The following is a 23,560-nucleotide window of genomic DNA, read 5'->3' as shown; positions in this document are numbered from 1 at the left end:
CTTAAGTTTTAGCAGTTGTCACAAAACCATATCCCTGTTACTGCACAATTCAGCAATTTCCATACAACACCATTTAATTACAGATCTGCAAATCAGATACAGTGATGATGTTAATTGATTGCTTTTCCTTCCTAGAAACCTGAGCTAAATTTTTACAAATAAATTTTCAGACCAGATCTGCAAATAATGTGTAGCTCTAGGCAAATTCTCTTTGTCCAGCTTTCTTTCCCTGTATATAAAACAAAGGCATTTTATATGCCTAGTTTAACTCTCTCATTTCTAAAAGTCTGTGTCTGCATGTCTGTCATTTTGTGATTGCTATGAAAAGTTACCTTTTACTTCTTGCCTAAGATACCAACCCACACTTTTAACAGGTCGTCCAGAATTTCTAATAGTGCTTCTACACTGATTTCAAATCCAAAACTGTATTTCCATTCTTAGATTTCTTTATATGCTACTGCTCCTCAAATGTAACATAGTAAAAACTGAGCTTAATAACACATTTACATACCCAGGTACACTTGATGCCACTACAATGAACCAATCCATTAGACTACCAATTAAAAACTGAAGAAATCTCAGAATCCCAGGATTTATGCTGGAATAGAGCTAGCAATCCAGACCAAGTATGGTCAATAACTAAGAGATTCTTTCAACTCGGAAATCCCCCAAATTTTCCTGTTAAGTAGTTGCAATGCCAGACCAGAAGTCAGCTCTCCTGATAATATATTTGGCATTATTCCCCCTAGAATCTTTACAAAGTACTTAAATAATGTGTTTGATGTTGTGAGAGATCCAGATACAAATAAAATAAAGCAGAAAATACTCTTACAATATATACATGCATAATTCATGGAGAACTCAGGCGCTCATTTTTTTTGGTACAGACATCTCTGTTGCAACAACGTGGGAGGGCAGGCAAAAAGGAGATGATATCTATAATTATCCAATAGCCAGAACAGTCCCAGGGGAATGCAGGGCATACAGTAAGTATTGGATAAATACATATAACTGGCTCATAGCTAGTAGCTTAATAGCCCTATAAAACAGGAAGCCAAACATCGACTGTGGAAAGGCAACCTCAAAGTACTGTTCCATCTGGACCATAAAATCCAAGAGGAAGAAGAGTCATTAAACCATATCAAAATGGAAATTTTTGACTCATAAATGGATACCAATGTGCACAATTTAAATTAAATTGTATCCTGATTCTGCAACTTATGGGAAAACTTTCCTGACTTGGGTATTCATTCTGTAGATTAGAAGATGAAGCCAAACAGCACTGGCTAGTAAAGAGGCTGCAGATGTTTACAAGGTCTGAATAGATGAAATATCTTCTGAAAGAACATAGGGTATTGGAGTCAAAAGCACAGTTGAGAGGCAACTTTTTGTTACAAAACACAAGCACTGGAACCATTGCCACAGCAAAGCAGGTTAAGCCTATACTTTCAGTTTCAGTATCCCATATGCGCGCCAGTTCAGGCCTAGGCTGCTCCACTTCCAATCCAGCTTCCTGCTTATGGCCTAGGAAAGCAGTGCAGGATAACCCAAATCCTTGAACCACTGTCCCCGTATGCAGGACCTGGAAGATGCTTCTGGTTTTAGTTTCAGATCAGATCAGTTTTGGCTATTATAACCATGAATCTGTGAATGGAAGATCTCTCTGACTCTCCTTCTCTCTCTGTAACTCTGCCTTTCAAAAAAAATTTTTAAAAAACTTACTTCAAAAAAAAAACTTGACTCCTCTTAGTTTCCCTCTTACTTCCTGCTACAGGAGGTTGTCACTCCCTCTCATAGGCATGCTACCATGAAACAATCTGTCATGTGACAAAGCCAACGACCCTTGCCACGTCCAAAGCAATGCAGGCACTATGCCTTTGAACCTATAAATGGTGAGTTAAATAAAACTCTTTTATTTAGACAGTTCTCAGCTTCAGGTATTGCATTATAGCAACAAAAAGTATACCAATACAAATCAACTGTTAAAAAAAATAATGTGGAAGTCATAGATTCTTATAGCACTAAATTAGACAAGTATAATACATAGAAAGTATTATATATGGTTGCTGGCACACAGAAAACACTCATTAAACATTAGAATTAGGTAGCATTCTCCAGCGAAGTAGAATTCTCACAGATTCACACAGAGACACACACTTATATATATGCCTCTAGGAAGACATTACAAACTGTTGGCTTGTGTGACTAAGGAGACTTAAGTCTTCAGATTGCAAAGAGGGAACAAGAAAAGCCAACGTTATAGCTGGAAGACCTGAGAGCTGGAGAGCTTTTGATATGAATTCCCATTTGGAACTGAAGGCTTGAGAACCAGGAATGCCAATACCTGAAGTTCCAGCTCAATCAATCAGGGAGTTTATTTAAATTTCCTTTGATTTTTTTCCCTCCATTTTGGTTGCCAACAGATTGGATAATACCTATCTACAGTGAGGGTGGTCATAATTTCACTTAATCTACTAAATCAGATGTTAAACTCTTTCAGAAATATTCTCAGACACACCCAGGAATAATTTATAACCAGTTGTCTAGGCCTCCTGTGGCTCAGTCAAGCTGACACATAAAAGTAATATCACAGGTATCTTTCTCCCAGTCTGCGTTTCTTCAAATTAGTTTGTGTGTTCTGTGCCAAACTGTAGGTATTTTCTGGAATTAATTAAGCTCTGTAATGGGTAAAAAGGATATAATAATAAGTATTAGCTTGCAAGAAGCATATTGTTCAGATTAAGGGAGACACATAAAAACAACTATGCAGTGCAGAGTTGAATTAGAGGAGGCACAAATGAAGCCCACAGTTTATTTTTCTGCAGCCTTCAAGTATCACTGAATATCCACTCTAGCAATCTAACACTGAGCTGATACCTGTACAATCCTGGTTTTCAACAGCTTAGCATAACTAGTCTTCGAAAATACTTCCATTTCTATTATGGAAGCCTTCTGCCTCCATATACCATGTACCAAGCCAAATTAAGGGTATGTGCTCACTATTCTGAACTTATGACATATCTGGCAATAGTCTACAACACTTAGAAAAGGCCTTAGGTTGTCCTACAAATTCTGATTTGTTTAACCCGCTAGGAGTCTAGGCTTACTCTGGTAAGTTTCCACTCTAATAGTTCAGTTGGTTAGTAGTGTTTGAGAATTTCAGAACAATTTTCCCCATGTAATTCAATTTCTACTCGCCAACTCTCACTTCCTCATTTTTTTCCTTTAGTTTTATTAAGCACAAACACTTCCAATGACATTTTCCTATTTATTTTTATTAATTTCTCAGTTAGTAGCCTGAAGTCTCAAATACCTGACAAACAGGTAACACAAATATTTCAGAAGAAATTTACTAACAGGACTTATGAGACACAATGTATGTTCTGTGTTCTTCAAAATAATTAATAACTTGCAGTTTTATCACTTTATGTATTTAATATTTTGTCCTGAATAAGTGATATTCAAGGCATTTCAGGCCATCTGAATATATTTAAGCAACAGACAATATAGAAAAAATGAAATGCAAGTAGTCTATCACAACATTATTCAATAATAAACATTTTCTACAAAGATGTCAAAGAGATCTCAAAATTGACTACTACCAGTAGTACCCATAATAGGGGCCAAATACATGGCAATTATCTTGTATTCCAATGTGATATACACAATTATTATTTGGTTAATGTCAAATTTTTTTTTACCCTAAACAGATTTGCCAATCAAATCTCCAGCTAATAATCTGCTGAGGAACATTCTAGCTCTCCTAGAGCCATCATTTCAAATGTGACATCATCAAACCATTAGGAGAGCCTGAATATCAGGCTGAGCAGTCTTTTCCTGTGTTTATTTGCATAGATACAGATGGAGAATGGCAAGTGTTTCTTCGTGTATAAGGATTCAATGGCTTATTTCACTGTTTCTTTGAGTGCTAAGATTTTATCAATAAACAAAGCAAGAGGCGAAGTGTGACAAAAATGTTAGAAGGAAAAAAAAAAATCATTCCTTAATCTCTATTGAATTCTTTCTTTAAAAAGTGTATTTTTTATTTTTTATTTAAAAGGCAGCTTTTTACAAAAAAAGAAGAGACAAAGGCAGATGTCTTCCATCTGCTGGTTCACTCCTCCAAATGACTGCAATGGCCAGGCCAGAGCTGAGCTGATCTGAAACCAAGAGCCAAGAGTGGGTGCAGAGTCCCAAGTGCTCCGGCCATTCTCTGCTGCTTTCCAAGGTCAAAAAGCAGAGAGCTGGATCAGCAGTGGAGCACCCATTTTTTGCTGAATTCTAAGTAAGGCATGCTTTCATAATGACAAGGCATCCTCCATAGCCTCTGGATGACAGGAATTGCATTCTCGTCCAGGCTGGAAGAGTACGGTCTTGAGACATGCCTCTGTGTCTGCTCTGAATAGGCCTTTTTCTTCCTGCCAGATTTGCTTTATTTTGCTTGTTCTGAAAAGTTGCAGAGTAGTCACTTCTCATTTCCATTTCCAGAAAGAAATATCAAGGAACCTAAAAAAATGTGTGGTTTCATGATGAAGATTTCTTGTACCCTGGTTGAGTCCTCACAAGGCTCAGCAGGTAGAGGTGGTCTGGAAAGATACACATGTATGTGCAATGTGCACACACAGGTAACTTCGGTGATCTTTACAAAGTGTTTCATCAGTATTATCAAATTGCTCTTTTACTAAATGATGATACATGATTCAAACTTTCTCACACATGTTCTATTCCATAATAGTTATTTTTGCTGAAATTATCACAAAGTATAAATAGATTTAGAGGAGTGTTTCAAACACAAATGCCTTCAGAAGTGAGCATGGTGGAGGCTTTGAAAAAATAGCAACATTCAAGGTCATGCAGACAGCTCTCTGAATGATTCCATTTTACCAATAAGCACAGATTACTGACATGGAGTAATGATGTCGAAATGAAACTAGACCTTAGCAATCCAGTTTTTGAGAGTAGAACAGTATGGTGAGAAAAGAGGCCAAATGTTCTTTAGAAATTGGTAAAAGATGATGAATACTGATCCAAAAATTGGAAAGTCTATGATCTGCACTCCTTGTGTGCTTTTTCTACCACACGCATGTAAATTTCATGTGCAGAGAATCTTGTTTCTGTATCTCCAGCATCTATGAAAGAATGCAAATATATGTTTAATTCTTGAATAAATATATTTCTTTTGGCTTGTCACAGTCACTAATGCAAGCACTGTAATTATTTGGCAGCAGCTGCAGGGACTTCAAAGGACTCACTGGTTTGGTGTAGATCTCTCTTCAAAGGCGGAGCCCAGCCTTTTCATGGCAAGAATGGATATGTTATTCCTCCTCTGGCTACCAAATTTTTTTATTAACCTGTAGTCGTGAACTTCTATCATTTTTATACCGCTCAATGTATATAGAACCTAAGATTTCTCCAAATTAAATTATATATAGATTTAAAAATTACTCATAGTATCATTTCCCCCACAGAAGATAATAAAAACAAAATAAAAATTACATCATTGAAGTATAACCAGCAGACTCAACATCATGAAAATTTTCCATGATAAGCCATCTGGCATCATTATTAAATAATGTGTAGGGGGACAAAAAACAGAGCAAAATTTTTTATTTAAAAAAAATTCAGACATAAGGTTTAATGTATGAGTCTACTAGAACCCAGATTTGGGGATATCAACAGAAAAAAAAAATGACACTAACAGAGCAAGGCAATGAATAGTGGAATTTCGATACTATTTGGAATTTCTGATGTTATTCAGGAATTATTCCTAACATTTTATATGTTGACATTGTTTTTGTTACATATTAAATAATTCTTATCTCTTAGATACAGTTGGTAACTATTTTCAAATGAACTAATATGCTGGATTTGCTTCAAAATAACCTGGAATTGAGGATTCAGAATGGTATCTGAGAAATGTGCCAGAATCAAAGTTGATAATTATAGAGACTGCATGAGGGGCATGTCAGGATTTATTACACTGTTAGCTCTACTTTTACAAGAGTTTGAAATGACTAAGTGGGCAGATAATGAATAAAATAAACACATGAAAATGTGAGGGTACTTTAAGATATGCAGAAAACTACAATTAAATGATGTTTATTTTGTGCTAAATATTCTGAACTTAATGTAAAACTTCTCAAAATGCCCATGAACTTTTCAGTGCATGCCCTAAAAGTCAGAAAAGTTAAATTAACAGAAAGAAAAATATAAAATCAAAGTTAGACATCTCACTTCCTATTCCATTGGGTAGTCCACAACGAATGATTTGTATGTTTTTCTAAAAAAATAAGTGTATATTAGTAATTTGTGAAAGCAATCGTATTATATTCTTCTTACTCCATACTTTTCCACCTATATTTCCATTTTATAGGTGAAATTTGTTTAGCTAGGTCACACAATGAATTTCATATTATATCTTTTTTTTCTATTAAAAACCATTCAGTGAACTGATGGTTGATGCTTGAAAACACCTCTTAATTTTAACCTTCTTTCAGAAATAAGTTAATCATTGGTAACTTTGTTTTCCTAAATAGGGACATATAGGATACACTAACACACACATATATATGTGCATGTGTATATACACATACATGTCAAAATACAGCTGAATTCTTTCAAAAAACAGAGAATAAAAAATTATTTAAAAAGCAAAAAACAAACCAAACCCAAATCAAAACAAAAGAACAAATTTAGATGATTCATACTTTCCAATTTCAAAACTTATAACAAAGTTAGGGTAAATAAGAATTTGGTCTTGGCAAAAGGGTATACAAATAGATCAATGGAATAGAGTTAGAGACTCCAGAAAAGAAAAAAACAAAACAAAATAAAACAAAAAAACCTTGTTTTGAGGATCACTTAACATATTCCAAGATAATTCAACAGAAATTTATTTTAAACAGTGTGGAGGTTGGAAGTCTGAGTTCACATGGATAACACCATCAGGACTCTTTCTAGGGGCCCTGTTCTAGGTGGCAGACTGCTGCTGTGTTCTTGTACTTTCATATGTTAAATAGAGGTCAATGTATTCATTGGTACTCTATCTTCATGATCAAAATACTTCCTAATGGCTCTACTTCTGGAGTTACAACAACATATCCATTTTGGGAGATACAAATAATATCATGCTGAGTTTTGCGGGGGGGGGGGGGGGTGAGGGGGGGGGGGTGAGGGGGGTGGGGAGTGGGGTAGGGGGGAGTGGGTGGAGGGGGGCTGTTCTCCAGTTCATGGCTCACAACTCATTCCCAGAGGCAGGCCTAGAATTTCAAGCATTAGATTAGTTCAACCTTGAGGAAATGTGAAGTGTACCCTGCAGGTAGTGATTAGCTTGAAGGAAGAGTAAATCTTAATAGGCATGAGAATATCATGCACAGGTATGAAGGAATGAAAAAGACAAGAATGTGGAATCAAGTCTATTGAAGAAGTATACGTTACACTCAGGGCATACCCAACTTGTGTGCCACCATCCTGGATTTCCCTTTTATTCCGAACCCAGGAGACTCATGTCACGTAGAAATATCTCAAGATAACTCTCAGAGAACCCAAAGTTCTGTATATAACCTTTGTGTTAGATGTACCTAGAGTAAATCTGGAAATAATTTTATAATAGCAACAATAACAATGGCAACAAAAATAATCAGAAAACCAATAACCAGCAAAACATTAAAGGAAGAAATGCTCTTGAGAAATTAATTCCACCTTGTCCATTACTGTACAACTTCCTGAAAAAACTCACTTTACAGCAAAATGGGATTGGAGAAATACATTTTTGTTTGGTTGATGCAATTGGAAAAATAAATGTTATTTCATTCTAAATACCAGAAAAGGAGATGTGGGTGTATAACATGGTACCCAATCCCTATTGCCTGTCCAAAATTGGCTAATTATAACAACATGTGAACAAATGGCAGTGAGATATAAGCAATTGGAAAAAAGAAAGGAACAGGAGCTTTTACTTTAACTGTACCTTGAGCTGTGCCAAGAAGACATTCCGATCTCTATCTTTTCATCATTGCAAAAGCTACTCAGGTAATCTGACTAAAGAATACCATTGTCTTTGGCTATGCTTTGAGTCTGCAGTAGACAGTAATTAGAAAACAATAACATGAATTCTGTATTCATGTTCACATCAGCAAAATTGGCACAAATATTCTTGACATCTTCATCCTTATATATGGGCTATTTGAAATGTAGGTAACTATTTAAGTGAAGAATTTAACATGTATGGATGCAAAGTGAAATTTAAACCAGAAAAGATTCATTTACATACGAAGAAAAATTTTTTAAATACTGGAGTATTTAATCAAACCAAGGTCTATATAACAATACTGTGATTAACAATTATTTCTTGAAACGTGGCAGGATGTCATGGATATAGCAGAATACAACTACCAATTTACCCAGTATCAAGCTAAGAAGAGATGTGTCTACTTTGAAAGTTCTAAGTGATACAAACATTTATTAGAGAAATGAAATATTTTACCTCTAAAAGCTCACAAAACCCTGTTTTTGTTGCAGTAGTCTTGCCAGGAGGCTTCTGAATGTACTTGCATTCTATCAGTTGACAGTGTGAGTCAGTCTGTCCCAAACCGGTTTTCTAACCAGAAAACTGAGAAATTTGATGACAAATTTAGGTAAACATGCTCACTCACTGGATGAAATTGTTTAAATTTTTACAGTCTTTTAATGTTCTCTAAGCCTTTGAAATCCATACAAGTTTTTAGACAAGATCTAAGTTCATAAGAGTCCAGGAGTAGAAAATACATATAAACCATCACTTAAGAATTTCTTGGGTTTTGGAGAACTAAGAATATTTAATACTTGAAAGAGACAAAGTTAAGCTGACCCACAACTGAAGTTCTTAAATATTAATTAGCCAGCTTATTCTCAATTAAAACTTCAGCTCTAGATTATTGTCTTGACCAAAGAACTAAGCTTTCTCATTCATTCTGGACAGATGACGACAGCTCCTGCTGACAGTGATAAATGGACTCTTGAGTGCTAAAGGCTCACTTGAGTGAAAGAACAGGAAAGGGGTCATAGACTATGATTCTCATCACCTACTCGCCTGGCAATTTGAGAATTCAATAGGTAGCTGAATACAAATAGAATAAAAATGTGACAAATATTCTAAGTTATTGAAATTAACGATAAATGATAGTAACTCTACATTACAAGAGTCAACTCTTACGTAGACTTCTTAAGCTGTACAGATTAAAGGTATAGTCCATACAACCCAATATTATAAGTTCCTTCTGACATCACAGTATCAGCCATATTATTACTCCTCCAAAAAAGACTCCTCAGTTGAATCTACCCACACTCTAGCTAAGATGGTTCTTGATTCACCTAAAACAAAACTTTTTGCCCTGGAAATGAGTATTTATGCTTGAAAATTTTTTCATTATTCACTGCTAAAAAAAATTAGCTTGCTACATGGGAGAGGAACAAAAACTAACGATAATATGCTTTTCCCATCCTAAGTCCAGTCATCTTCTCCCATGGATTCAAGACCATAGCAAAGACATTTGAAATACACACATGCATACACTCACACACACCAAAATTCAGATTATTTTATAGGTGGTACCACTCAACAGTACCTCAAAGTACTTTTGCTGTATTCTCCGTTTCACTCAACAGTATTCTATAATTCACATTGAGTGAAACAGAGAATTAATGTTATGAAGAAACATCAGAATTTCAAATAGATACTCCACACATTTTTTTCAGTCACAGTCTTAACTTCATAAATTATGACATTTTACCTACTCGATTGATAAATGCTCCATTAGAGCATATAATATTTACATTTCAAGGTAAGTACTTCTTTGTAATAGTTCAGACATATACACAAATACAGAGTATTTCTGTCTTAAGTACAGAGTGGTTAATTACTAAATTACTCATGAACAAGAACCAGGATCAGATTAATCTTTATAGTACTCAAAATGAGAGCAAAGGCAGTATTGTCGCACAGAGAATAAAGCTGCAACTGTGAAACCAGCATCTTATATGGCCACCAGTTCATGTCCTGGATACCCCACTTCTGATCCTGTTGCCTACTAGTGGACCAGGAAAAGAAGCGAAAGATAGCCCAAGTATTTGAATCACTACTACCTTTGTGAGAGACGTGGGTGAAGCTCCTAGCTCCTGATTTTGGCCTGGTCCAGCCTAGCCATTACGGCTATCAGAAAAGTGAACCAGCAGATATAGAATTGAATTCTGTTTTCCTCTCTCTGTAACTCAAACACATAAATCTTTTTTAAAACATAGAAATGTAATAATACCTTGTTAGGTAATTAAAAGCTCAACTAAGAGAAAGAAAACATACAAACATATACACAGGACATGAATGTCTTGCTTTGCAGAGATGGTACATTTTATTTTGTACATTCTATCAAAAATATATCAGAGAAAGAAGAACTCTTACTTTAAAAGCTGACAGTGATTTGCATGTGAAGGTGGGTCACATGCAACAGGGATCCGGTCTTAATAGTTGATAACTGTATCAGAGATCTGGTTGCCGGTTTTGACTACTGGCATCAACTGGTTTGAAGCTATTTCAAACATCAGGGGAATTATGGTGATTTTAAGATTTTTCTATCATGTTCGGAAATGAACCAGTGGCTCCTCTTTTTCTCCCTTCTCTCTCACTTTGCCTTCTGATCAAACAAATTTTAGGTAAATAAAGTTGATACTTGGTGATAGCAGTAACAAGCTCTTTTTCAATAAGTGTTTGCTGTTGAAATGTGCTAAGCCTCTGAGTGAGATTATCTCATTTAATTATTACAACATTCTTTTAGAGAAGATACTACTACCATTTACATAATATTTAGATAATCATATTGAAATTCAAAATTAACTTACACAAGATTGCACTGCTTGCAACTGCAGAGGAAAATTAGGACTTGGGTTTGCCTCCCAAAAGCGAGCTCCTAACATTTCCTTACCAGGGTTGCCTAGCCTAAGCAAATGATCATCATATTTGCCAGAACAAAAATTAAAAACAGCAGATTCTGGGCCCAACTATGAACAGACTGAATCAGAATCTCCAGCTATGGCATTTGGAGGTAGGAACACAATGGTGTCTCAAATATGGTTCGAATGTTATTTTGAGATGCCAAGAGGACATGACTGAAGCCAGTTGTCACGTAGCTATCTAGGACGAGTCATTTGCCTCCAATAGAAAATAGCATCTCTGTTCCCATATAAACCTCTTCTCATTACCTAGCAGTCAGAAACGTCTTATTTGCTGAAAGATCAAATTAGGTCATGGTCATATCATGTCAGAAATTAGTAACAGCATATTCAGTTGCATGGGCTGTGGTATCAAACAAGAAAGTGATACAGCACAGCAAGCTTGCTGATGCAGAACTGCTGAATTGCAAGCTCATTGGTAGAAGGTACACACACAATGTGGCCAGAGAGCTTAAAATATCAGCTACACGCACAGCATGGCCAGATCAACAGCTAACACCCAATAAATAGGGTTATTTCCTGTAAAATTCACTTATCACTAATTCGTAGATGCATTCACTGCAAAATGCTTTCTCAGTGCCCTGCACACACACTATATCAAAGTGCATTCTCACACGTGTGACTCTTGCATTCAAGAGCAGAAAAGCATTCAGGTGGTAGCAAAAGAGGAGATTACCGATTCGGAGATCACAAACGGCTTTACCAAAAAGGTAGCATTCGAGCTACTTTTGAGATAGACATAGTTCAGACAGATAAAAAACAAACAAAACATAAAAACAACAAAGGGCTAGAAAAGCATTAAAAAGGGAGTCTGATGAGGACAAAGAATACAATCAAAATCAATAAAGAATGAGGAGTATGTGTTAGGTTAACGAGAGGTAATGTAGAAAAATAGTGGAAACTATGCAGTATTTGCTTTACAGAACGAAGAGCTATGGGTGTCACATTAAGGAGTAATAAGTACTGAGCAGCACAATGATAATATGAAAAAGTAGTAACAGTAAGAGAAATCGAAGATCTGAGTTGAAGGGCTGTTTCCAATATATACTCTCTGTGCTTGGTATTTATTAGGGTAAAGTTTAAAAGACTGTAAGACAGCGATCCCCAAATGTGGAGTTTCTTTAGGTATAAATACATGTAACTCTTTAAATATATTTCTAATAATTTAAACATTATTTGAATAAACTTAAATATTATTTAAGTAAACAAAGTAGCTCTTCATTATGAGATCACTCCAAAGTCAGCTGCATGGATAAGATCAATGCTGAAACTACAGTACGTGATGGTAGTGGGGTAGAGGGAAATGGAAAAATACAAGAAAGTTGTTTTGTTTTCAAGTTGGAGATGATAAACTCCTCTGCTTTCAAGCTCACAGTATAGGAAAAGCTAAAAATCTTTTACTTCTCAGTACAGGAAAAGATAACAATCTCCGGTTATGCCACCATATGCCCAGGAGGAAGGTGACGACTCATGTTTCGAGACCAAGTTTGCTGCAATCCTAATGCAAACTACTTAACCCTTCCGTGTTCTAGTTTATCTCTGTGATCTCAAAGACGGTAGAAATTTCTTGAAAACAACACAGAAATCACCAGTCCTAAAGATTGAAAAATTACACTTTATTAAAATTAACAAACTTGGTTAGTTAATATAATGATTCAATACACTTCGACAGAATGAAAAAGCAAACCACAAAATATTTGCAAACAAGAAACAAGAGTCACACCTAGAATACATAATGAATTCCTACACAGTAAATAATAACAATAATAAAGTAAACTTGATACTGTTAAAAAAGGCAAAAAATTTAGAGCTATTTCACAAATGAGCACTTCCAAGTAAGCATTTTAAAAGAGAGTTGAACATTACCAATCATTAGGAAAACACAAATTGAAACTATGAAGAAATCCATTACAGTCCTAAACAAAAGATAAAATAAAAGAACATTACTGAAAGTTGACAGGAAAGCAGAACTAGTGCTAATTCTGGAGACGATGTAAATCTTTTTTTTAAAATTGAAGTGGCATGTCCATCAATCTCAGAGTTTATTTATTCACCAGCCCAAAACAGACAAAATTAAACTACTGTAGTAGAGATTAACTGTGTGGGTATTTACCAGGGAAAAAAGTGACCATCAAACAGAAAGTGGTAGAGGAAAGGCCTGTTGTAAGATTGGAAATATTCTCTATCTTGATTTGCATGCAGGGTACACAGGTAGACCAGTATATGTAAGTATTTATCATTCTGACACTAAATGCTTATGTATATTACTAAATGTAAAGTACACATCAGATAAGAGACAATGGAGAAATAATGATTATTCTATAAATTGTGAAATGGCCATCACATACTCTTGAATCTTAAGATACAAAACATAAAGCTGACTGGATTGTAACTTTTCTGAGTATTGGTGATATGGAGATTGGTCCCAATAACAAATGATTGGAAGACCAAGGTATGCAGATGAGCTTGGTTTCAGAATGTTGTACTGGAAGAACAGGTGTTACATACAGCAATAAATGTATAAATGGAACTGGATAAGACACCGGAAGCAGTGGGTAAAGACAACTATTTGGGTGTTTCAGAAAGAGGAAAATTGAAATGAAGCAATAGTAGAAAAGAACACTACGGGGAATTGATAGAGAAAACAAACAGCTGGATTGTACTAGAAAATCTCTACATTCAGAGGATAGGAAGAGACAGCTATCAAGGAAGTAAAAAAGAAGCAATTTGTGATACAGAGGAAGAATTTGGAGAGCTCAGCATCATGGGAGCTAATGAGAGAATTTCAGGCAGTGGCAGACATTGAACTGTGTGTTCACTGACACAGTAGTAGCATAGAGAAGACAGAGTGAAGCCTGTTGTATCTAATAGCAACTTCACCAGTGACCTCTGAGGGAACAGTTTTATCAGCATGACCTTGAAAACAATCTTCAAAGACCAAAATAGGCTTGTGAGAATGCAGAAGCACTGAGTGTGGCATATTCTTTCAGGAGCTTTGCCAGGGACTGGAAATGGGGAGAGTGGCTGCTCAATTGCAGAAAGAGTGAAATTGAGGGGAAAGATACAACTGCGACTGAAGGTGATATAGTAAGAGATCACAAAAGAGCCTAGTTCCAGGGAAGATATTGTTGTAAGCGAGGCAAGAAGGAGGTGGTCACTCTAAATGGTGATGGGTGGTTAAAACAATCATGAATCTATAGTTGACTGACATCCATAAGGTAGTTAAAAAGAATGCAAGTGGGAAATCTCAAGGATTATGAGGTTTGGAATAGGGATAGTCAAACTAAGAAAAAAATATTTAGAAAAATTTCATTTTAATGGAGTACCCTATTTTACAGAACTCTGTTAAATACATTATTATAGGCCCTAGTTTAATTTAATTGTTCAAAAATGCTAGTGCCAAAAACACCACCTTTATAGAACTCAAGTAGTCTTAGCAGGCAGGGTCTACTATTTAAACTAGTTATGAAAACTTGATTGGAAAACAATGTTTTTCTCTCCTTACTGAAAGATCTGTTCCAAGATTAGGAACAAAAATACCAGCAAATGAAGGTAAACAAAATAAGAGTATTCTAATGATGGGACCATCTGGTCTATGGCCCTTAAAGACCTTTGTTTATACTAAGAATACAAACTACACACTTATCATTAAGAGCATTAATAGCAAAAACATTCATCACACTCCCAGTTGCCAGAAACGTAGAGTGCTTGTCAGAAAACTGGGCAGCTGAACCAGGTAAGCAGATTAAAGTCCAATGAAATTCTGAAGTAGATGCATTTGCTTAAAAAAACAAGATGCATATCTCAATAGTTGCTTTTCCTGGCCAAAGTGTGTTGCTTAACACAATTAGCTTGGGCTTGTTTCTATTACTTGAAGCCATACTTTCCCACTACCAGATGAAGAGTTTTTCATTTAGGACAAATTACTACAAGTGCGTGAAGGAGTGCAGGACTTTAGCTTTATCCGTTTTTCAGCCTGAGAAGTAAGAATACTGTTGTTTAGTTTTCTTTGTGGAACATCTTAATAAAAGAACAATCACACATTTTTGGAGTCAGGACACTAACACATACATCGCAAGGTTCTGCCTGTCATGTTCCTACAAATAATGCTGAATATAGAAGTCTGTTACCTTGAAAGCTTAAAAGACAAATGATTCCTAGTAGCCAAATTTTGGATTCATTCCATAAATCTTTCAAAAGTCTTCTAAAGCTGCTTTTTTGGTGCCCCAATATAGTAAATGCTTCATGTGGCACAGATGTGTGCACAGTAACACATAATTAGGTATACACACAATGCTAACTGCTGTTCTTCATTTAACCCTTAATCCTCAATAACAACACTAGGAAATAAACAATATTATTAGCAGTATTTTGCAGATGAAAAAATTGAGACTTAAGATCAATAATGGAATCAAATGGGCAGGGAAGAGAAAATGAACCCATAGGTCTGACCATTTTCTTATATCCTTAATCATGAGATGGTACAGAACTTCCTTCAAGCCTCTTATTCTAACACATCTACCTATGGGTGGGTAAACAAGAGTGTTTGGCTACATGGTTTATGGTTTTAGAGGATTTAATCATAACCTTTTTCCAATTTAATCTGTAGGTAACGAGGTTACTAGAATGGTGGAAAGCATAACACATGGTTATGCGCTATTTTTAATAAAAAATTAAGTTGCTCTTGATTCAGCATATATTCTTTCCTGACAAGCACACTCTTGACTTGTAATCTTTCTAGCTGGTCAGAATTCACTTCCGATAGCTACATATTCTGGTACATCTTGATAACTTCCTTAGGCATCATAACCTGTCACCATACCATATTACAGAATAACCTGAAATTATTTCTTTCTTAATTGTGTTTTCCATGCCTTCCCATGGAAGTGATTATTTTAACAAGTAAGAAAATGAATGCAACATCTATTCAATTCAACAAGTATCTACTGATACCAACTCTTTTCTAGGTATTCGGTGTGATATAAAGTGTCATTGGTACGCCTATTTTTGATTGACAGGAGTACAAGTCCCCTGATTCTTACTCAAAAACAAAAACAAAAAAACCCACAGCACTAAGAATGCTTTGCATATAGTATCAAAAGTCGATTATACTGACAGAAGCGTCATTTGAGAATGTTTAATCCAGAATCACAGACACTCCCACTTCTTAGGAAGTCAGCGAAAGCAAGGTAACTACTGAGGTATTTTCCCCTTAAAAGATAAAATGTAGTTGATTTAGCAGTATCCTCATGTAGTACTGGCATACAGAGCATAGGAAATTAATGAAAATGACACTGACTTTTTTGTTTACAGGCATTGTTTTTAACAACAATATATATATATATTTTGTGAACCTACTAAATACAAAATGTTATGCTCTAGTGTGGACAAGTTGTACAACTTACACAGAAACAAATGTGTAAATCTTGAAAAGCATGCGTGACGTGCATGTGTGTGTAAGACTTCCTACGCCTGTTGGAATCTCTGCTATTTATCAACAAGATAATGCAGAGAAAAATACCTAATCCATTATGTACATCCTGTCCAGAGTTTAACAAAAGAAAAATTACTCGGCTAAGAATAGAGTTACACAAATTGTTTATGTAAAGAAATCGAGCTGTGTTTTTGACTATTTACCTTTAGAATATACGTCACTAATATTTAAGCAGTATAAACTGTGTAGTGCCATTTTAGTATAAATCACAGGCCTGCTTCATGTCCAGTGAGCTTTTCTCGTGAACATCTGGCTAATAGCCAAGCAAAAGTAAATAATTTAAAACACTCAATCAGTTTCTTTCTGAGGCATTCTGTTTAGTGTTTAATAGCTTCTCTAGGGACAGGAAAATTACAAAAGTGCATTGTTTTGACATGAGCTAAAATGAATCATCGCTCGTCACTACATTTTTGAGGATTTGGCACTAATCTTCTGAGACAATAAACCATAAACATTTGAAATAAATATCAATTTTCCTAAACAGTTTAGTAAAATCAGGCTACTCTTCTCACTAAAGCACAAATTGCTATCTCTAAATAAAGGTACCATGCAATTCCTACTTTTACCATTCTGTTTCTCAAAACAACATTTTCCTAAACATGTAAATTTTCAAATATTTTTGGAGGTAGACAGGAATGAGACATAAAGAATCTATGCATGTACGTGTGCATATGAAACAGCACTTCCATCTGTTGGTTTACTCCCCAAACGCCCACAGTGGGCAGGAATGGGCCGGAGGCAGAGCAAGGAGCTAGGAACACCACTCCTCACAGTGCCGGTGGCTGTTGGGGGTGCCCCTGCCGGGTCGGACCCAATCCTGGAGGCTCACGCCAAAGACACTGCCGCAAGGCCTCACCCAGGGCGGCCAGTGCACCATGTGGTGCCAGGCTTTGCCTGCTGGCCGCCCGGCAGCCTGCTCTGGGGTTTTTTAAGATATGTTTGCTGCCTGAGGACACCCATGACTAAGTCCAATTTTAGTGTAGGTGAGTAGTGAATCTTGGGTGATTCCCAGTGACAGGGTCATGGAAGTTTTAGGCATGCGTGGGGACTGAGACCTGGTGGTTTGGAGGGAAGTACCCAGGAGGCAATTACGGTTAGTCAGATACACCAACCCAATTCGGAATACAGAAATGGCCTGTTTGCCTAGAACATCACTGATCGTCACACACCAGCCCACACCAATACTATGGATGGGGGCCTCTTTGGCAGTGATGGGTACCATTACCCAACTGTTTGGTGGAGTGGTGGAGTGGTCACATTTGGCAGGGTCAAGACTGTATCCAGCACGCGAGAGAACTTGGTCTGGGGGTAGACTCTATGGGGTTGTGTGGGCCCAACCCTGTGGAAATACAAGTTCCCCTAGTTGGACACCTTAACAGGGTTGAGGTCCCCACCAGAGGGCGCATGTGCTGGAATGGGGGCTGCGTTCTATCTAGGAAACAGTTGCAGTCACCCGAGGCACTAGTGTGGGCTGGGACTGGATGCACCAGGCCAGGCCAGACCTCAACACCGTCAGGTGTCATGGAGAACCAGGGTAGATGTGGGACTGACTAGGCTGGGTCTCAACCCCCTACTGAGCCATGTGTGAGCTGTATGTGGGTATGGATGAGCCATGGCTGGGCTGAAACATCCAACAAGAACCAGGATGGGGTGAAAGCCAGCCCCAAAAAGCCACTGTTCCTGCTAGGACAGGAGGTGAACTGAGTAGGGTTGGCTCATGGACCCCCTGGTATGCGTAAAATCTGGCATTGGGAGGGGTTCTGATGGAGGAGCCTGGGCAACTCCTCTGGCAGGACACAGTCCCTGCAGGTAAGCGCAAGAAGCATGATAGGAAACAGCCCAGAATAGGCCATGGAAAGTTTCCCACTGGCACACATTTGGCATGGGTTGGGGGCAGACCAGGCTGAATCAGTTCATGTCATCCACTGGCAAATCCGAACACCAGAACAGAGTGTGGGTTGGGCCGGGTTTGGTTGCGACAAAACCAGTACACATTATGGAATGCCAGGGTGAGGTTGCCTGTACTGGATGTGACTGCAGCACCCAACCAGCACACGTGAGATCCAGGAAGGGAGGGACAGAGCTGGCAGGGGGATCAAGGGGTTGGTCCCCTCGCCGGACAGCTACTCCCACTGGAAAGCATGGGCTGGGATGAGGACAGACCAGACTAAGCAAGACTGCAACACCTGTGCGCTGCATGTGGACTAGATCAGGGCCGCAGCATCAGATGGCAGAAGCTGGCACTGGGGACTAATTCTGTCAAGTCAAATCACAGAACCACCTAAAGAGTGCATAAACCGGGACAGAGAGACCTGGGAGGGAAAAGTGGGTTCCCCCTTCCTGGATCACTATTCCCGTGGGAGGGCATGAAAACTAGGACGGGGGCTGGGATGGCTAGATAGAGAGGCACTCAACAACATCTGTGAGGGCTGGATGGTTGAGTTGATTAGATAGAACTAAGCTTTAATACCCATTGACAAGTACAAGAGCCAAATGGGATGGGGGACAGACTGGTCTACTGCTACACATACTGGCAAACCAGGGTAGGGGGTGGGCCTGATGGGGGTTATTGTGGGTCGCCCCGACCAAGCTGCAGCTCCCCCTGATTGATATAAGGGCCGAGTATGTGCTGGGCAGAACCAGACTGGACTGCAACACCCATTGGTTCCAGTGCAACTCGGGACCGAAAACAGAACCCACCCAGCAATTGAAACCACCAGCTGATCGGGTTGATGGACAGTGCTGGGCCCTGTGCTGGCTAGAACATACAAGAATCTGGTCTGGGAATACCTCAAGGTTTCTTTGGAGATCTCCCCAATCGAACTGCTGGACTCAGAACTCTAACCAGGAAAGGACAGAAGACAGAATAGGTCAATCATTCATCTCAGCTATATGTTGGCAGCAAAATATGGGGCAAATGGAGACTTTATGATGGACCATATCAATTAGTGGATGACCTCATCGAGCGAAACTGGCAGCCATTCATAACTGGAGAACTATTGAAACCACTTGAGCAAATATCTCAGAGCATGCCCCACATCCGGGACTTGGGGTGGGTGGGAAACCGGGTGGGGCTTCTCCCTCAATATCCCCTTTACCTCAGATACATGATGGAAACAATATGGACATAGTAGTATTACCCACTTCCCTATACCCCCTGAACTTTTTTTTTTAACCGCAATTAACTATGTAAAGATTGTCAACAACAATACAATAAAATAAAATAACAATAATAGTAAAAAGAAAGACCTGCACTGACAAGAGGCTTTAATCAGGAGCAGAAAGGAAACTAAACCCAGGAACTCCAACATCAAATGCGAGTATCTTAACCATCAGGTTAAGCTCCCTTCCCAGAACATTTTTAACAGTCATGAAAGATTTACTCCTTAAAGGAATGCTACAGCCTTAATGCTATTAACAAATCCTTTATTTATTGGTATAACTACAAAGATATACAAGATAATATTATTTGCAGTATAACCCTTCAGTAAATTCCAAACCCAATACTTTCCTGCATTTCTTCCACTATTTTATATGCAAAAAAAAAAAAGTGCTGATTTTTGAGTTCCAATCCCTAGATTCTCCCAGGTTACCTCCACGTCAACCCTTTCAGGCATACTCTAAGGCTCAGGACAATGTCATTGTCCTTTACACCAGTGGTTTTAACATTCTTGTTGCACATTAGCCATCAGGGATCTGCCATCAGAGTGCACCAAGTTAACTCAGCATCTGTGAGATGTAAGCAATAATAGCCATAAAAGTCGTCAAGTAATTTAAAAATAAAGCTCAGCTTGTTTGAATGCTTTGGACTTTGGAGAAGTAGAGCAGGAAGAAGCAGGGTTAGGCAATGATGGGACACATTCAGTACTTTTAAAGAAGTTCTGAAAAACATTAAATAGGGGAAGTAAAGTTCATACACAAAGTAACTTATGAAATGATAGCTTATTTATAACATAAAGTTTAAAGCAAATATTCTGGGGCCAAATTTCCCATGTTTTGAAATTTCATTTATGACTGCTGAGAGATCTAGTTCTTCATCTATTCAATGGAGATATTAGTAATACTTAATCTTGTAAGGTCACTAAAATGACTTACGAGTTGAGTTAAACATTCATGTAAAATGTTGAGAATAGTGTTTTACATGGTCTAAAGTAGAAATGTGTACCTGTTAATTGACATCCTTATCATCACTGTTTGCTATTCATATCTCAATCATACTAATGAGTCATATACTCTGTTCTAAACCTAAAACAACTGAGTCATTTTCACTTTTAGAATTTACCCATTATGTATTTAAAGAATGACAATACTGAAAGAGGGTGTGTGGACGAACATTTAAGATGCCATTGGGAATATCCCTATTTCATATTAGAGTGCCCGTGTTCCAAAACTGGCTCTACTTCCAATTCCAGCTTCTTGCTGATATGCATCCTGGGAAAAGAGTAAGTGATGGCTCAAGTAGTTAGGTCTCGGGCCCGGCGGCGTGGCCTAGCGGCTGAGGTCCTCGCCTTGAACGCCCCGGGATCCCATATGGGCGCCGGTTCTCGTCCCGGCAGCTCCACTTCCCGTCCAGCTCCCTGCTTGTGGCCTGGGAAAGCAGTCGAGGATGGCCCAATGCATTGGGACCCTGCACCCGCGTGGGAGACCTGGAGGAGGTTCCAGGTTCCCGGCATCGGATCGGCGAGCACCGGCCCGTTGCGGCTCACTTGGGGAGTGAATCATCGGACAGAGGATCTTCCTCTCTGTCTCTCCTCCTCTGTGTATATCTGGCTGTAATAAAATGAATAAATCTTTAAAAAAAAAAAAGTAGTTAGGTCTTTGCCAACTATGTGGGAAACTTGGATTGAGTTCCTGCTTCTTGATTTCGGCCTAGTCTAGTCCTGGATATGGAAGGGCAACTGGAGAGTGAGTCCTTCCTTCTCATTTCCCTCCTCTTTCTCTGCTCTGTGTATGTGTATGCATGCCTCAAATAAAATCAAAGTATATGATAAAGAAATTTAAAGAATGCAGCACTTTTCAAAGAGTGTAACTAAAATATTAACTCATTGCATAAACACTTATTTAGCATCTACTATGTGTAAAACACTACTCCAGATGCATGAAAGCTTTTTATCTTTTGCATTTACATTCATAATCACTGAGTGCACTCACTGACCTTAGGTTTTAAAGATATAATATAACCAGAATATCACAGATAGCATCTTAGGACTGTACCAGGAAGTCTGTATTATGAAGAAATCAAAAGGCAAACACAGGGAGTGTTCTGCATATTTAGAAATATCCAGTAGGGCCAGCATTCCACAGCTGAATGCTCGCTTTAGTTCCGATCCAACTTCCTGCTAATGTGCCTGGGAACACAGCACAATACAGTACAAGTACTTTTCCCTATCATCCAAGTGAGAGACCTGTAGGGAGTTCCTAGTTCTTGGTGTCAGACTGGCCCAGCCTTGGCTACTGCAGCCATTTGGGAAGTAAACCAGCGAATAGAAGATCTTTACTCTCTGTCTCTTCCTGTCTCTGTGTTGTTGCCTTTCAAGTAAATCAGTAACTTCAAAGACAAACGAAACTCTGTGCATTAAGAAAGATGCCTGATGGCGCACAATGATGGAGTCACAGTGAAGACAGCATTCCAAAATATACACCAAAATTTCAGAATAGATTATCAGTCCTTATACTTAACAGTTGTTTTTAAGAATGCAAGGTGGCTTAGAAAATTGCTACAGAAAAGCTACAACAAAATCACAGCAGCTGAAATACATATTTTCCAAAACTCTCCAACAGAAATAATTTATTTTATTTTAGTTGTACAGTCAATATAATTAATGGAAAACTCTTTTGTATAAAAATTAGGTGGACTATTTCCAGTATGATCTTAGATATATGATTTCCAATTTTAATATTAGCTCATTAGTAATGCTCATTAAGGTTTAAAAGATGTATCACAATAATAATTAACCAAAACACTCACAAGCTGTAGTAATTTTAACTGGAAATCAGATTATGGAAATTATAAACAAATGCCCTATGCAAAATAAAATTAAACATTATTTATAAAATGAAAAATAAATATCATTTAACATCAGGAACTACTTTCTTTCAAGAGATTTTCAGTCAATGACTTCCCCATTTTAAGTCTCTAAGTAAATGCATAAGTAAAAATCTCCATCTAATGAAACTGAAATATATTCACTGCCTGAACTGGATATAAAGAGTCTGGGCAAATCTAGCTCACAGAAATTGGATAATTATGAGTAGTAAAATGTTTTTTAAATCTTTCATCCCATATTCCCTTGACACATCTCTAAAACTAATGCTATCTACAATAGAGAAGTACAGTTTTTTCTTCTAAAAAGTCTTTTAAAAAGTCAAGCTATGCAATAACATATATCACACTTAAATTCTCAAATGAGCTTCACTTAAATCAAGCCTTCCTTTGAATATTTACCTCTTTCTAGAAATAACTTATATAACTATTTAGAAATTACATCAATTAACTTGAGAAAAGAAAGGATATTAAATTTGCCATTATTGTAAGGAATCAGAGTTGCAGAAAAGACTTGTTTTTTAAAATATTGTCAGGATTTAATTGTTCATTATGATTAGAAAAAATATAAAGTTGATTTAGTTGTGAGCATTGGACACTTTCATGGTTGTCTGCTTTGTTTCTCTATAGGTGGAACTCTCTTTCAAATTCCCCTATACCCTGGACATTCCCCTTCTAGGAAAGGTATATTAATAACAGACATTGACATGGGAAAGTGAAATGATCAGTTAACCTCAGAAGGACAACTTTGGTTTCTAAATTTCCCTATCAAACATACAATATTACCTCACTGTTTGGGCAATATTATTAATATTGCAGAATACAGACAACTCAAGATTTAAAAAGAACTAATATAGCACTAGGCAAACACAAATTTGTTGAGATATATAGAACCAAATTTTCAGTTGTCTTGTTTTAAACTGTATTTATGTACTGTTACACTATGCATTCATTTACCATCATGTATCAAATGTACTCTCACAAACTGCATGTATTTGTTGTTAAAAACTGTTAGCTCAGCAAACTTTCTGTAAAGGGTC

The 23,560-nt window shown here is 37.4% G+C and overlaps 2 protein-coding genes across 4 annotated transcripts in view; one reads left to right on the top strand and one right to left on the bottom strand.

The window, feature by feature from the left end:
• Nucleotides 1-23,560, bottom strand: part of CMSS1 (cms1 ribosomal small subunit homolog) — a 354,605-nt gene that overhangs the window by 255,841 nt on the left and 75,204 nt on the right. The window lies entirely within an intron of this gene.
• FILIP1L (filamin A interacting protein 1 like) overlaps nucleotides 1-23,560 on the top strand; it is a 109,567-nt gene that overhangs the window by 22,898 nt on the left and 63,109 nt on the right. The window lies entirely within an intron of this gene.

The sequence above is a fragment of the Ochotona princeps genome, chromosome 3 (genome assembly GCF_030435755.1).
Source record: "Ochotona princeps isolate mOchPri1 chromosome 3, mOchPri1.hap1, whole genome shotgun sequence".
Lineage (NCBI taxonomy): Eukaryota > Metazoa > Chordata > Mammalia > Lagomorpha > Ochotonidae > Ochotona > Ochotona princeps.
Note: the sequence above shows the minus strand (reverse complement) of the source record. Positions and strands in the feature narration are given on the sequence as shown.